This window comes from Psammomys obesus, unplaced genomic scaffold (assembly GCF_907164565.1).
Source record: "Psammomys obesus unplaced genomic scaffold, mPsaObe1.curated_primary_1811, whole genome shotgun sequence".
NCBI classification, from domain to species: domain Eukaryota; kingdom Metazoa; phylum Chordata; class Mammalia; order Rodentia; family Muridae; genus Psammomys; species Psammomys obesus.
In genome coordinates, this window is record NW_026585687.1 from 15,557 (window position 1) to 32,986 (window position 17,430).

At 43.5% G+C, this 17,430-nt stretch overlaps 1 non-coding gene across 1 annotated transcript; it reads right to left on the minus strand.

The window, feature by feature from the left end:
* Positions 1 to 8,812: 8,812 nt before the first annotated feature.
* On the minus strand, positions 8,813 to 8,953 carry LOC129665951 (small nucleolar RNA SNORA48). The gene has a single exon (XR_008718465.1). It is a non-coding gene; the product is annotated as a small nucleolar RNA SNORA48 (small nucleolar RNA).
* Between the last annotated feature and the right edge of the window lie 8,477 nt (positions 8,954 to 17,430).

Genomic DNA, 17,430 nt, shown 5'->3' on the forward strand with positions numbered 1-17,430 from the left:
CATCTCCTCATATCCATCCTTAGCTCTTACAACCTCCCCACAAAATAAAAACACAAATAAGCAAACACCAACAACAAACAAACAATACATAGCAAAAATCTCTTCATGGAAACTGAAGTATGTCTGTGTGTCCTACAGTATATACCTCTGTCTATACATCTTCATTTGCATATGTTCTTTGTCATGAGTCATGGTCTGGTTAAAGGCCTCTGGCTTCTGTGACACCATCAATATTGGCTCCTCACTGGGCCACATGCCAGTTATCCTGTTGTTGCCCTCTCTCATGGAGATCCTACAGCTTTGGATTAGCAGAACTGGCCCTTTAATGAGTCCCAACTGTTTACATATGATAAGGGCCAACTCAGAGCCCTGATCTGGGACTGGATGTTAGCTGAGCTAATCAGTGTTCTGGCTCTCCCTTATCTGTACCACCAGGGCAAGTTCTCCAGCACTGCTCTGGCTATGCCACCCAATGACACCACCAACAGAAGGCAGGATCAGCTCTCCTGCTCTCACAGCCTTGGAGCCAGCTCACCCATACCCATGCCTCAAGAGCCAGCTTCACTGTGCAGCCCAGTCAAGGATCATGGCCCACTCACCCTATGAGGGGCTAAGTCAGCTCTCCCACCCTCATACCCTTGAGGCTGGCTCATCTGTACCTCCATCATCAGGGCCAGCTCCACTGTGTTGCTCAGGCAAGGTGCAGAGTGCTCTCCATTGCTACAGCCAGTGAGAGGACAGGATCAGATCTCCTTGATAATACAGGTGGCTAGGGGACAACATCATTCCTTCATCCATTCAATCCCACAAAACCTCAGACTACACACTCCCAAGTGCTGCAGTCAGCAAGGGGCAGGCCAGCTCTCCTGCTCTCATGACTGTTGTACTTTTAAAAAATTCTGTTATTTATGTTCCTTATCTTTTTCTCCCTACTCCACCCCAATCCCTTCCAACATCTTCCGAAGCCTGCTGGCAGAGTCAAACAGTACCTGAGTGGGAAGTGAGGATTTAAAATAATTAAAACAAATCACACTGCACATGGGATTGGCTTGAGAGGGCTGTCAGCATGACTGAAGCAGCATGGGTTTATTCCAGGATTCATTTTTTATAGGCAAAGAAAAAACAAGTCACATCAATACAAAAAGAAAAGGTTAGTGGAAAGGCCCAACTTCTTTTCAAAACTACTCCCCTATAGTGGAAATAGTCCTTTTCTAAAACCAATTCCCTAAAGCAGTTATGGTCCAAGGTCTCATAAGCTTTTAAGGAATTTGGAACAAGCTTTTAAGGAATTTGGGACACCTCCTCTCCTCTCTGTCAAGGTGAAGACCAAGGTGAATACATAACAAAGCAACTCTCCACAAACATCAAAACACCAAGTAAGAGAGAGAAAGAGTTAGTGGGAGAGCTGCACAGTTCTTTTTCTTAGCTGCTTCCTGCTGGTCAAGGTCCTTGAGTTCCTTGGAGCTAGCCCAAGGCTCATTTCAATAGGTCTCCAACTTCTTTTTTTTTTTTTTTAGCTTTTTTCTGTTGGTCATGTAATTTATTTATTTTTCTTTCTTTTTTTTACTTTATTAATTACAATTTACTCACTTTGTATCCCCCCATAAGCCCCTCCTTCCTTCCCTCCCGGTCCCACCCTCCCTCCCCCTTCTTCATACATGCCCCTCCCCAAGTCCACTGATAGAGGAGGTCCTCCTCTCCTTCCTTCTGATCTTAGTCTATCAGTTCTCATCAGAAGTGGCTGCATTGTCTTCTTCTGTGGCCTGGTAAGGCTGCTCCCCCCTCAGGGGGAGGTGATCAAAGAGCAGGCCAATCAGTTTATGGGAGAGGCAGTCCCTCTTCCCATCACTATTTAACCGACTTGGACACTAAACTGCCATGGGCTATATCTGTGCAGAGGTTCTAGGTTATCTCCATGCCTGGTACTTGGTTGGAGTATGAGTCTCTGGGAAGTTCCCTGTGTTCAAATTTTCTGGTTCTGTTGCTCTCCTTGTGAAGTTCCTGTCCTCTCCAGATCTTACTATTTCCCACTTCTTACATAAGATTCCATGCACTCTGCCCAACAGTTGGCCATAAGTCTCAGCATCTGCTTTGATAGTCTGCAGGGCAGAGGCTTTCAGAGGCCCTCTGTGGCAGGTTCCTAAGTTGTTTCCTGTTTTCTTCTTCTTCTGATGTCCATCCTCTTTGCCTTTCGGGATGGGGATTGAGCATTTAAGTTAGGGTCCTCTCTCTTGATTAGTTTCTTTAGATGTACAGATTTTACTAGGTTTATCCTATGTTATATGTCTATATGAGTGAGTATATACTGTGTGTGTCTTTCTGCTTCTGAGACATCTCACTAAGGATGATCCTTTCCAGGTCCCACCATTTACCTGCAAATTTCATGATTTCCTTGTTTTTCATTGCTGAGTAATATTCCATTGTGAAGATGTACCACAATTCTGCATGCATTCTTCAGTTGAGGGGCATCTGGGCTGTTTCCAGCTTCTGGCTATTACAAATAAAGCTGCTACAAACATGGTTGAGCAAATGTCCTTTTTGTGTACTTGAGCCTCTTTTGGATATATGCCTAGGAGTGGTATGGCTGGATCTTGTGGAAGCGTTATTCCTAGTTGTCTGAGAAAGCGCCAGATTGATTTCCAGAGTGGTTGTACAAGTTTACATTCCCACCAGCAGTGGAGAAGGGTTCCCCTTTCTCCACAACCTCTCCAGCATGTGTTGTCACATGAGTTTTTGATCTTGGCCATTCTGATGGGTGTGAGGTGAAATCTCAGGGTTGTTTTGACTTGCATTTCCCTGATGGCTAGTGTCACTGAGCATTTCTTTAAATGTTTCTCTGCCATTCGATATTCCTCTACAGAGAGTTCTCTGTTTAGCTCTGTTCCCCATTTTTTAATTGGATTTCTTGGTTTGCTGCTTTTTAGCTTCTTTAGTTCTTTATATATACTGGATATTAGCCCTCTGTCAAACAAAGGTTGGTGAAGATTCTTTCCCAATCTGTAGGCAGTCGTTTTGTTTTGATGATGGTGTCCTTTGCTTTACAGAAGCTTTTCAGTTTCATGAGGTCCCATTTATTGATTGTTGCTCTTAGAGCCTGTGCTGTTGGTGTTCTGTTCAGGAAGTTGTCTCCTGTACCAATGAGTTCTAGCGTCTTCCCCACTTTTTATTCTAACCGATTTAATGTGTCTGGTTTTATGTTGAGGTTTCTGATCTACTGGGACTTTAGTTTTGTGCAGGTTGTTTATCACCTATAGGAGTTCCCTGGTAGAATTTTTGGTGTCACTCAGGTATACTATCATTTCATCTACAAATAGTGATATATTGACTTCTTCCTTTCCAATTTCTATCACCTTGATCCCCTTCAATTGTCTTATTGCTCTAACAAGGACTTCAAGTACTATGTTGAAGAGATATGGAGAGAATGGGCAGCCTTGCCTTGTCCTGATTTCAGTGGGATTGATTTAAGTTTCTCTCCATTCAGTTTGATGTTGGCTTGCTGTATATTGCCTTTACTATGTTTAGATATGTGCCTTGTATCCTTGATCTCTCCAAGACTTTAAACATGAATGGATGTTGGATTTTGTCAAATTCTTTTTCAGCATCTTGGGAGATTATCATGGGTTTTTTTTTTCTTTCAGTTTGTTAATATGGTGGATCACATTGATGGATTTCCATATATTGAACCACCCCTGTATGCCTGGGATGAAGCCTACTTGGTCATAGTGGATGATACCTTTGATGTGTTCTTGTATTTGGTTTGCAAGTATTTTGTTGAGTATTTTTACATCAATGTTCATAAGGGAGATTGACCTGAAATTCTTTCTCTTTTGGCTCTTTGTGAGGATTAGGTACCAAGGTGACTGTGGCATCATAGAATGAATTTGGTAGTGTTCCTTCTGTTTCTATTTTATGGAATAGTTTGAAGAGAACTTGGAGTTAGCTCTTCTTTGAAGGTCTGGTAGAATTCTGCACCAAAACCATCAGGTCCTGGGCTTTTTTTGGATGGGAGACTTTCGATGACTGCTTCTATTTCCTTGGAGGATATAGGACTATTTAATTGATTTACCTGGTCTTGATTCAGCTTTGGTAAGTCGAATCGATCAAGAAAGTTGTCCATTTAATTTAGATTTTCAAATTTTGTGACATATAGACTTTTGCAGTAAGTCCTAATGATTGTTTGAATTTCCTCAGTGTCTATATTTATGTCCCCCTTTTCATTTCTGATTTTGTTGATTTGGATGGTGTCTCTCTGCCTTTTAGTTAGCTTGGTTAAGGTTTTGTCTATCTTGTTGATTTTCTGAAAGAACCAGTTCTTGGTTTCATTGATTCTTTGAATTGTTTTATTTGTTTCTAATTGATTGATTTCAGCCCTGAGTTTGATTATTTCCAGTCGTCTACTTCTTTTTGGTGTGTTTGCTTCTTCTTTTTCTAGGGTTTTTCAGTGAGCCATTAAGTTGCTTGAATGAGCTGTCTCGAATTTCTCCTTGAAGGCACTTAGTGCTATGAACTTTCCTCTTAGCATTGCTTTCATTGTGTCCCACAAGTTTGGGTATGTTGTGTCTTAATTTTCATTGAGTTCTAGGAAGACTTTAATTTCTTTCTTTATTTCTTCCTTGACGCAGCTGCCATTTAGTAGCAAGTTGTTCACTTTCCATGTGTGTGTAGGCTTTTTGCTCTTTCTGGTGTTGCTGAGGTCCAGCTTTATTCCATGGTGACAGGATACAAGGGATTATTTCAATCTTCTTGTATGTGTTGAGGCTAGCTTTGTGACCAACTATATGGTCTATTTTGGAGAAAGTTCCATGAGGTGCTGAGAAGGAGGTAAATTCTTTTGTTTTTGGATGTAAGGTTCTGTAAATGTCTGTTAGGTCCATTTGATTCATGGCCTCTGTTAGAGACATTGTTTCTTTGTTTAATTTCTGTTTTGTTGACCTGTCCTTTGTTGAGAGTGGGGTGTTGAAGTCTCCCACTCTTAATGTGTGGGGATCTGTATGTGCTTTAAGTTTTATCAATTTTTTTTTTTTTACAAATGTGGGTGCCCTTGTATGTGGGGCATAGATGTTCAGGATTGTGATGTCTTCCTGGTGGAATTTTCCCTTGATGAGTATGAAGTGTCCTTCCCCATCTCCTTTGATTAATTTTGGTTTTAAGTCTATTTTATCAGATATTAGAATGGCTACTCCGGCTTGCTTTTGGGGTCCATTTGCTTGGAAAACCCTCTTCCAACCCTTTACCCTCAGGTAATGTCTATCTTTGTGACTTAGGTGTGTTTCTTGTATGCAACAGATTGCTGGCTTTTTTTACGTATCTATTCTGTTAATCTGTGTCTTTTTATTGCAAAATTGAGTCCATTGATGTTGAGAGAGGTTAATGACCAGTGATGTTGGCTGTGGTCATAAGGTTGTGTTCTTGGTTGCTTTTTGTTTTACTGTAGTGAGGTTAATTATTTCCTGTGTTTTCTTGAAAGTAGCTAGTATTCTTGGGTTGTATTTTCCCTTCTAGTGTTTTTTGTAACGCTGGATTTATGTGTAGGTATTGTTGAAATTTGTTTTTGTCATTGAATATCTTGTATTCTCCATCTATGAGGACTGAGAGTTTTGCTGGGTATAGAAGTCTGAGCTGATATCCGTGTTCTCTTAGGGTTTGCATGATATCTGTCCAGGCCCTTCTGGCTTTCATAGTTTCTGTTAAAAAGTCAGGTGTTTGCCATTATTGTTACTTGGCCTTTTTCCCTTGCAGCTTTTAGTATTTTTTTCTTTGTTCTGTATACTTACTGTTTTGATTATTTTGTGGCAGGAGGATTTTCTTTTCTGCTCTAATTTATTGGATGTTCTGTAGGCCTCTTGTATTCTTATTGGCCTCTCCTTTATGTTGGGGAAATTTTCTTCAATTATTTTGTTGAAAATATTTTCTGGGCAGGGAATCTTCTTTTTCTTCTATTCCTATTACTTTTAGGTTTTGTCTTTTTATGTTGTCTTGGATTTCTTGGAAGGTCTCTGTCAGGAATTTTTTTGGCTTTAACATTTTCTTTTACAGATCCATCTATTTCTTCCATTGCAACTTCCACACCTGAGATTCTTTCCTCCATCTCTTGTAGTCTATTGGTTATGCTAACCTCTGTAGTTCCTGTTTTCTTCCCTAAGTTCTTTCTCTCCACAATTTCTTCCATTTGTGTTTTCTTTAATTTTTCCAATTCTATCTTCAGATCTTGAGCCATTTTGTTGATTTCCTCCACCTGTCTGACTGTATTTTCCTGTTTTTCCGTCAATTCCTTCCGCTGTTTGTTTGAACAATCCTCTGTTTCTTTTATTTCATACAGTGATTTAAGCATTTCCTCTCTAAAGACCACAACCTGTTTGGCTGCAACTTTCTTGTATTTCTTTACAGATGGCCATAATCTGTTTGTTTTTATCTTCCTCTATTTCTTTAAGGATGGCCATAATCTGTTTGAGTTTATCTTCCTCTAGGTCTTTAGGCATTTTATTTGTTTCCTCTGTTATCCTCTTCATGAGCATAGATGTTAAGTTATCTTCTTGAATTTCAATTATGCTGGGGTGTCCAGGGCTACTTGCCCCTGGATAACTGAGTTCTGGAGATGCCATATTGCTCTGTCTTTTGTTGGTTGAGCTTTTATGCTGGCCTCTACCCATTGGGCTATCTTATGTGTTTGGGATTAGTTTCTGGTGGTTCCTGGAATCCTGTGGTGGAGAGAATCCCCTTGGCAGGAAGATGGTTTTTTCTGACGGAAGCCTTCTCTGCTTTTTGGGTATAGTCACTGTATGGCCGGTGTTTTTCAGGAGTTGCCGCTGCTCACCTCAGGCATAGAGACCTGAGTGGTGACTGTGGTCCTTGTTAGTTGAGAGGGTGCTCCTCTCACCTGGAGAAGTCCTGAAGACAGCTGCCTTGCTTCTGGGTTTCTTGCTGTAGATTTAGTGATCTGCTGCTGTAACCTGTGTGTCCCATGATTTGGTCAGTTTTGTTAGGGATAACTGGTTGCCTCTTGGAGCAGTATGTGGGGGTTAATCTCGGGGATTCCAGGCTTTTGTAGGTCTGAGGTTGGGGCTCTGTGCCCCTGTACCCAAGCAGTAATCTGTGGCGGGTGGGTACCACTCTCCTTGTAACAGCAGTCTAATCTGGTGCACAGCAGGTCCCTGGGTTGGGCCGGTCTGCGGGGCTTTTTCCAGGGATATACTGGGTGGCCTAAGTCAGTCCCCTTTGCTTCTTTCCCTGTGAGCTTTTCTCCAGATAGTGACTCCCAGTCTCTGTTGTCTTGGGGCACACAGCTCTGTCTGTGCCAGAGAGCTGGGTGCGCAGCAACTATCTGTTCCCGTGGCTGTAGCCCAGTTCAGTGATGGCAGCTTGTACCCACCGGTCTGTGAGACTTTTTCCAGGGAAAGACTGGGTGACCCAAATCAGTACCGCGTTTCCTTTCTTACCTGTGGGGTTTTCTCGCAACTGGGACTCCTTGTCTCTGGTGGTTTTTTGTTGTTGTTGTTGTTGTTGTTTTTGTTTTTGTTTTTGTTTTTGTTTTTTTTGTGCCCACCGATCAGCCTGGGAAGGTGATCAGGACACGCAGGCGTGTGGCTCTGATCTGGCAACCTAGTGCCTGCACGACCCTGGATCTCTTCTGGGTTCTGGCTGGGTGACCTGAGAGTGGACCCAACTGATTCCCACTCCATGGAGTTTCCTCTCACGTGGGAAACACGATTGCTGTTGTTTTAGGGCCCAGAGTTCAGTCTTTTGGTTGATGTACGGAAAATGTCCTGCTCCTGAGACGCAGCAGTCTCCTGGTGCTGCCATCTTGTTCCCTAGATCTCCAACTTTTTGTTTCACAACAGTAACTAAGAGCAGCAAAAGGGAAGCAGGGGTGAAATTGTTCTTTATTCATGTTCCACTCTCTGGGCTCTGGCATTTATTCTTTCTCCAGAGTCCTCAGATTCAAACTACCTACAGTTGGCAAAGAGCTCCTCTCGAGCCCACATGAAGCAAATAGTCTGCTGCTGTGGACCATCTGAATTGGTCTTATATCCTACTCCTGGGACCAAAGCAAAAACATGTTTATATCCACAATACATGACCCCAGGGCCAGTTCTTCACTGCTGCAGGAGGTGAGGGGCGGGGAAGGTGAGGGCATTATACCCATGCCCACACAACCTCATGGCAGGTCTAGTGGTGGTGCCCGCTCTCTCATACTCTTACCTGCACACCACTACCACCAGGGTGAGCTTTGCTGTACTGTTCCTTTGAGGTGCAGGGCCTGCTCTCCTGAATGTGTAGCTGGTGAGAAGCAGGGTTAGCTCTCCCGCCCTCATGACCATGTGGACAGCTTTCCTAACAGCCAGTGGAACTGAGGAGTGGGGTGGCATCACCTCTGCGCCCATGCCATCCCATGGCAGATGAGTGGCAGGGTCAGATCACCCACATTCATGCCCTTGGTGCTATCTTACCTACACCCCACTGTCAGAACCATCTCCATTATGTTGCCTGGGTGAGAGGCAGGGCCCATTTTCCCAAGTGCTGCTGCTGTTGAGAGTTGGGGCTCACTCTCTAGAATGGTTCATCCAATGAGGGTTGGGGCCAGTTATGCACAGCCTCTGGACATCTACATGGCTGTGGATCTAGGCTGGCCATGTGGCTGGAAGGCCCATGGGCAGTATCCTACATCTGTGCTATGTGGTATGGTAGCAAGAGGGTATCATGGCCCAACTGTGCCATGCACTGGAGGGCAGGTCTCTGGATGGCATGGTGGTCTGCGAGTCTCTGTCTTCCTTCTCCTTGTTGCACTTCCTGAATTTGATTTGATTTCATTTTTTTATGAGTTCTAGGTATAAGACAGCTTTGGCCACCAAGTCAGACATCCAGCTAGGAAGAACAAGGACTACAATCTGCTCTGCCCCGACTAATATAAGAACACCACCAACAACAAGATGTCTCTTTGCCCATTGCCAAAGAAGTTTCTTCCATTTTTAATATTAATAATTTGTGATCTCTTTTTTTTCTTAATTAGTCTGGCTAGACACATGGTTATTAATTTTTCTCAAAGAACCTAATTCTTACTGTCTTGATTTCTTCTGTTGACTATATACATTCAATTTCCTTATTTCATGCTCTAATTCTTTTAAAATTAAATTTATTTTAATTTATACACAAAACCAAAAATTACAAATCCATTGGAAAATACATCATGTTTCAATACAGATATGCATTGGATGCTGTTTAGTTCAAGTTAAACATATCTATTATTTCTTTATGGTAAAAAGATATAATATAGTTTACTTTCCTGTTTTGAGGGTGTTGTCATATCTAGTTCTTCAACCTGGCAATACCACAGCAGAACTCCTTACTTGCATCTGAGACTATTACAGAAAACCACAACCAATGAAACTGCAGAGCTGTGGAGCTTATTCCCAACAGATACAACTACAGCATAACTTCTGTACCTAAGGCTCAGGGATCGTTGTAGAAGAGGGGCAGAAAGATTATAAGAGCTAATGAATCACGGATTTTTCTGTGAGACTGTGTCTCCTAAAAATGCCAGAAGTTACACTCATGATGTCTTGTGACTAACTTTGTAGAATGTATTTTATTAACCCTTTGTCAGTTGCCAATGACTTTTCTATCATCATGCCAAAATACTTAATGTGATCAATGTAATAAGGTAAAAGATGTTATTTGACTCACAGTTTCAGATTATCTTTTATATCCATTCTTATTTTATACATTTAAGTTGTACAACATAATGATTTTGGTATATGAACACGTATGGATATATACACATATATACAAATGGTTACTACCAACAAGCCAATTAATATATGTATCATCTCACATAGATGAAAGAGTTAACATTCTTGTGGTAGGAGCACAAACCTCTGATTTAAAAGAGAGTCAAATGCATTGAAACATAAGCAGAGAAGAAGTTACAAGGATTATGGGGGAAAGATGTGTACATATAAATCTCAGGTTACATGTTTTATGTGAGACGAAAAGTTTAGGGAGCTAATGTACAGCATATGGAATATAGTTAGTAATGTGTTGGGGGGCTGTAGAGGTGGCTCAATAGTTAATATCACTGGTTGCTCTTCTACACAGCCAGGTTCAATTCCCAGCATCCACATGGAGTCTCACAATCATCTGAACTCCAGTTCCAGGGGATCCAGTGCTCTCCTGTGAATTTTGAGGGCAACAGGCATACATGTGGTACAGAGACATACACACAACACATTCATGCACAGAAAAATAAAATCAAAAATGTTGTGTTTTATTAGTATGAATGGGTATGTGATATATGTATGTGAGCATGCAATCCATAGTGTGCATGTGGAGGTTAGAGGACAACTTTGTGGAGTAAATTCTCTCTATTCACTTTTACCTGGATACCAAGGGTCAGATTTGGGTCATAAGACTCATGTGGAAAGTGCCTTTACCCATGAAGCCATTCTAACTGCTCTCATTGACTTATCCACTTGAAAATGAAATTCTTCCATGAAAAATTTTTATGGCATTTATTTCTTTCAGCTTTCTTTGAGCTTCCACAATCTGTGCTTTTATGCCTGACCTTAGTATGGAAAAATGATTTTCTTTTATTAAAAAACAATATAAAACAGAATAAGTTGGAGTTGATTATTACTTTCCCCTAGAGCAGACTCTGGAAAAATTCTGGTAGGTTATCATTTCTTACATAGGTTATCCTGAAGTTAGAACATTAAGGAATAATTAATATAGTAGAGTTTTAAATGGTGACTATCCTTTTTTCAAGCCTAAACAATGAGGTAATTTCTCACTGACTTTCAGTGAGAATCTAATAGGTTAGCACAATAGTTCATGTGATTATTCACTAGGTTACAAATTTTGACATTCACCTAACATTTCCTCTCATTTAGAGCCTATAGTTTTCGCTAGATGTTCAACTTGCCAACAGTTTTTTTGTTTTGTTTTGTTTTTCTGTTTTTTAAGACAGGGTTTCTCTGTGTCGCCTTGGCTGTCATAGACTTGCTTTCTAGACCAGGCTGACCTTGGACTCATAGAAAGCCAGCTGCATCTGCCTCTTTGAGTGCTGGGATTACAGGCATCTGCCACAATGCCTAGCTTAGATATTCTTAAAAATGTTTATTTATTTGTTATTTATGTGTATCTGTGTGTCGCTGAGTGAGTTAATATACACTGTGTGCCTGCAGGAGGCCGTGGAGGACAAACATGGGCATTGGATCTACTGAAACTGAAGTTACAGGCAGATCTCATGTGGATGCTAGGAAATCATTCTGTCTTCTACAGGAAGAATAAGCCATATCTGCAGACATGAATTTCACATCTTCAGCCACTATCCATTAAAGGAGAAGATCACATTTTCTTATTGTATGACGCTTTTATGCTGCTGAACGTAGCTAACTAGTATTTTGACGAATTAACACATGAATTCTCTAAAATAGTGTCTGTTTATAGGTTTCGTTTTTACATTGTGTTTATCTGGTTTTGATAAATTAAACACTGATATTCACATGGCATTTGTCTACGCCCCTTCTTTACTTTTCTGCTCTAAATCAAAATTGTCAAACAAGACATACTACAAGTCACACACTATCTTGCTGGTCTCTAAATGGTTGAATACAAACTACATTCCAAATAAACCAAGTACATGGAAGTTCATGGCAGCAAGATATGAAAATCCATAGCTTAGAAACTTCCAAGTGACAATCAGAAGCTGAGCACATATACAGGCTTCTGGGTAACTATGCAGGAAAACACTAGACAGCAACGAATGCAGACAGAACCTTGACCAAAGCAATATAATAACGGAACTTGAAAATAATTATTATTAGGATTGAAAGAAGCCAGAACCTTCAAAAGGTTCCTACCGAGGCTTGCGCGCGCGTGAGTGTGTGTAACTGACAATCACCATTTGTGCCCGATTCCAGAAAATACAAAGAAGCCCTCATTTCCAGAAAGCATATCTGTGTTTACCTAGAGACAGGAGAGATTCAGGGGAGGGAGAGGGAAGCGTTGCTAAGGGCTCGAGAACATGTTTTCAGCTGTGGTGAATATTCTGCATGTCACGTGTCAAACCTACCCATTGCAGAATTGACATAGGAGCACTTTGTTGCATGTCAGAATTATCTCAATACAGCCTCGAAACGTCAAGGGAAGAAAAGCCATGAAAAATCTCATTAAGCTGAGGGGAAACAGGAAGTCACTGGACTTGTCATTGTCATCTATAAATAAAAAGAAAGAGGGACTGCGGGCTGCAACAACATCAGGAGAAACAATGATAGAAATAGCACAAACCTGAGGCCAAATGAGAAAAGCACAGCTCTGGGAAGCAAATGAACTCCAACCAAACCTGCATGAAAGGCCCAACACCTTCCAAATGAGGAATACAGAGAGACTGCTAAGGCAGGGTTCTCTTTTCTGTTGCTGTGATGAAACAGTGTGACCAAGGCAAATCGGGGAAGTGTCCTAGAGCTTCCCTGCAGTTTCAGAGGATTAACCCATGGCTACCATGGCTGGGAGCACCGCAGCAGGCAGGCAGGCAGGCCTGGTGCTGGGGCAATAGCTGAGATCCTATGGCTCAGAACTTGATCCATCAGGCTGGGGCATAGAGAGGACCAACTGGGAATTTGTATGGGCTTGAAGACCCATGCAAAGCCACAGATTCCCGTGTTCTCTGTAACCTAGAGGATCTGGAATCTGTGGGGCTGCTACTCATTAACTAGCTGTGCAGCTGTGGCCTTTGTGGTGACAGCATGGGTTAGCTCAGAGCAGAAGAACATGGTGGTTTCCATGACCCATAGAGGAACAAGACTACCCTGTGTTGAATCATACCCCAGATTCTGCACTCAGGCCAGTGGTTGAATCACAGGATACCACAGTCTTGTCAAAGGTAAAAATGAAGATGTTGTGAACACCAATTCCATAGGCTGTTACAAGCTGAAGAGTCTAGTGATCATTTGTCTGCCTGCCTTTTCAGGATTTGTGCAAATAGAAGTCAGAGGCAGAAATTATATTTGGTGATTCAGACATTGATTCCAAATTAAACTCGCATGTCTCAGACTTTGAGATGATCATGGGACAAGGAAAAGGATTAAGATACAACCTTCAACGAGAGTTCACCTCCTTTATGCCTTTTGGACAATACAGGTTTAGAAACGACTTGACTGAATGAGACCTTAGCACATTGTGGGAGAGTCAAGGTTCAATCTGTTAGGCAGACTGGAAACTTAATTGCACAACAATCTGTAATAGTCACACTTTAGAAAAGCATGACTTGTCCCTGCATAGCCTTAAACATCAGTAATGCAGTTCCAGAGATGCCACAGTAGCATCAAAATGCCCCCAGTACCTTTGCACTGCAGCAAAGCATCACTTTTTGCGAAGCGTGTCCAGATGTGTCCCAGTAAGATTCTGAAAGTAAACACAGAAAACAGTGCCCACTCATGAACAACTGTGTTGAGCAAGTAGGCAGCTTCACAGCCCTTGGGAGGAGAGAAGTGCCAGGTTTTCATATGCCCAATCTGCTAATTTCTTGAACCCCCAGAATCAAGGGTGCTTAAAGTTGCTCTGCTTGGGAAAAGATCTACAGAGGGTGTGAGCTAAGTGAGTTCAGACCAGAGAATCAGGCAGTAGCCTGGAGTGAAAAGTGGCCTTTACCAAGGACAAAAGCCAGGAGATCAGACTCCCTCTGTACTGACACATTGATCCTGGTCAGAGGGAAACTTCCAGGCTTCCTAGTGTACCAAAAAGAAAAGTCACTGGCTTCAAAAACCAGATAAACAGGCCATCCTCTGGACAGAGGGAGATGAGATTAATAAGGAGTCTATTGTATTGGGCATTGAATGGACGCCAGGCATGGGTGAAAAACACTGGCCATACGTGACCACTTTTCAGGCTCATAAATATCTTTTTGTACAGCCCAAGACTCCAAAGCTAAGGAAAAGAAAAGAGAGTATAGTAACGCATCCAAGGTAAGCACCACTCCTAAGCCATGGCCTTTGCTGCATCTTAGGTACACTGTTCTGTGGTCTCTCCAGTTACTGCCTGTGATTATGACTGACAGGGCTAGTGAAACCTTAAAGCTGGCGTTGGAAGGTGAATTGGTAACCAAAGAGGAAGAGAACACCGGGAATCCGTGCCCCAACCTCCAGTCCTGATCGCTCTTTGCTGCTGGTTTCTAAGCAGGCTTTGGGAACTGCCAGGGTCCTTCGGGAGAGTTTCAATCATTCCAACTTCCAGTGGGGACTAATGGGCATAGTGGTTACCTATTCGTCTCTAGGCTTCTACATCCCAGACAGTTTTGTTCCATGATCCATGCCCCAAGGTAGCAGGTGGCCAGCAGTGCGTGAGAGCGGAAGGAACGACATGCTTCTTCATAGCTTCTGCCCATGTTGAGGTCAAGTGACATCTCTATGGTGAGCTATGGCTGATCAGAAGGACCAAGAGCAAAGGCTCAGAGGGATTCCTTACTTCAAGGAGTGGGTAGAGAGGTTAACACAGAGAGAAAGTAAGAGAGGAGGGTAAAGAGGAGGAGGAGGAGAATTAGGATGGTTACATAGACCAAGATCTTACTTCTTCTTGTCTTCAGACATACCCAGAAGAGAGACTCAGGGTCCTCTCAAAAAAAAAAAAAAAAAAAAAAAAAAAGCGGGCTTGGGGGGAGGGTACAGGAGAATGAATTGCAAAGAATCCTAAAGCAGGTAGTGATTTGGTCATTTACCTGTTCCATTTCTGTCATCGCACAGGACCAAACTACTTGGGACCTGAACATACACAGTGTGTTGCTCTTGTCATTGGGTTCTGAATGACAGTTGCCTGAGCATGTGTTATGAGAGCAGCTGTAGCAATCCAGGTTAAAAACTTGCTCACTACTTAGAAAGGATCCAGAAATTTCAAGGAGCTGGGAGCCCTCATGAAGAGCAGAGCTCACAGCTGAGAAGAGTGTGAGGCATTCTCAGAGAGCTCCAGCTGGCCAAGGTATAGAGAGGACAGAAGAGGGTCTCCTGGCAAGAGCTCATCATATTTCAGCCATGCCAAAGAGGCAGGCATTCTGACCATTTAAGGACAGGCCAAGGATGGAATAATTCACCTTTACAGATGAGTCTGGCCACTGATTGAGCTGGGTGTTTGGAGGACAGGTGTGACCAGTGAGGAAACTATGGTGGGAATGCATGGAACATGATGGCAGTAGGCTTTAAAAGCTTCCGCTGGCATTTGCTAGTCGGTGGCCAAAGAGACAGCATATGGATAGAATGGTTTCCAGGTCCATATGGAGAGGGAGGACATGGGAGTGTCTCTGGGACACTGTTTCATCCTCCTCCTCACATGGATGCTACTTACCCATTATCCTTCTGAGAAGACTGCTGGGGGAGGCACAAGACGTGGAAGATGCAGGGCTGTGTTTTGAGCCATCACTCACACATATACTGACTGGCATTTCAGAGGCTTGGTCAGTGACTCCCTTTAGCACTACAGAATTCTCTCTCTCTCTCTCTCCTCCCTCCCTCCCTTCCTTTGAGAATCCATGCATTAGCCCACAGACTCACACTTGAGTGGGACACATTGGAGTCCCCAGGTGAATGGCTGTCAGGTGGTAGTGGCATAGCTCCTTGTCTCCCTGCTTATCTCTGAGCCTTTCTCTCATCAGCAATACTTGCCACACAGAGCAACCAAAAAGAGAAATGAGTCAATGTGGATCAGGGTACTCTCCAGACCTAGGGCTCCCCCCGAGAGCCCACAGCTATCTGATTAAGGCCAGACCTTGATCTGGAGAGCTGCCCACCCCTGAGCTCTCCTTCCTAGTTTCCCCTCTGTCACACTCAACTCCTGGCTCAATGGATGGCAGGCACCCCATACGTTCCACTAGCATGTGGGGCTATGCCCTAGAGACTGGGGACATTGCAGCTTTGTTTGCTAGGCAAGACTGGCAGGTCAACATTTTCTACAGAGAGGTCTTCTCTGGGCTTCATTGTCCTCCTCGGCAGCCTCCTGGGCTCTAGGGAAATGTACAACCAATCATCTTTATGTCCCTGAGAGTTTTGTCATGGTATCCAGCAATGACCTCTAGGAACATTAGTGCATCATTAAATGAGGACATTGTGGCACTTGTTCCATTTCAAAGACACCCCCCTCCCTCCAGGGCTCCTGGACAGGCTTTGCCTGTGTCACAGGGCTTAGCACTCTGAACACTTTTGATGACAGGTGGGATAAACTCTCCACATACTAACTGTAAACATGGATACGGGACCTTCATAAAGGCTGCAGAGACAGGACAGTCTCCATCTACTGCCTGGGTCACTGCATTTGTCTCATTTTGTGAGGGAGGATCTGAAGGGCTGTGTCCAGGACAGAACTGCAGACTTTGGCCATATTCTCCTGCACCGATCTCTCCAGCCATGCCACTGATGTCTGTGGACTCAGTGGGTATATTGACAAAGGCAGAGTGGAATCCTGTTGAACCCTAGCCCTGAAGCGGTTGTCTAGGTGGTTTCTGCTCATCCTTTGTCTCCTGATCTTGTCAAGAGCAGCCTGCTCCTCTGCTGTGGCCACATGACCTCATCGTATCATCCGGCTCCACACAGCAGTCATGGCTTCCTCCCTGATGTCCAACTTGGATAGGCACCTGAATGGTGAGGCACAGCTCATCGGTCCCCTCTGTCTGCAAGCATCCCATCCTGGACGACTAGGGGATGGCACCTAATTCCTTGGCCCTTGCCTCTGCTGGTACAAGCTCTGTCCCGTACAGAGAGCTGGGTTTTTCTGGAGGGCAAAGTCCCTATCCCTGCATCAGCTTCGCAGGCAGAGATGCAAAGTCCTGCCTCGTGCCCTGCAGGCTCACTTTCTCAAGTTCATGCTGTGCTATCCTGAGTGGCTTCTGCCATTAGAGAAAGCAGTGACACTCGTGTGAACAAGGTGGCCTGGGGTGCTGTGACAGGAACATGTGCTGGCATGAGAAATCCACGGCCTCCAAGTCTGGGCCCAGAGGCATGATGGGATGGTGGTAAGTGCAGATATCCAATAAATACGGGAAACGCTGCTCAACCTCCTCAGCCACAAGGAAAACACATAGAAAACCTGCCGCAGTCCACCTAACCCAAGTCAGAGTGGCCACTGAAGGGGACAGAGGACCACAAATGGTGATGAAGGCAGAGGGGAGCTAATATTGCTGTGTGGAGTGTGGACTAGGGCAACCACAATGGGAATGAGTGCAGCGATTCCTCGCAAACTATACAAAGAACTACCCTGTGAGCCAGCTTTGCCACTGTTGGTCATAAGAACTCCAAGCCCACAAAGCACAGAGGTATTTGTGCATCCAAGGCGGCAGCTGCGCAAAGAACGAGAGGCAGGAATTATAAGGAGCCTCGGTGAGCCTCTGCAGATGAGTACATGAAGGAAACAGCTTGCACACACACACCATGGTATTTCTAAGAGTACGGTGCTTGC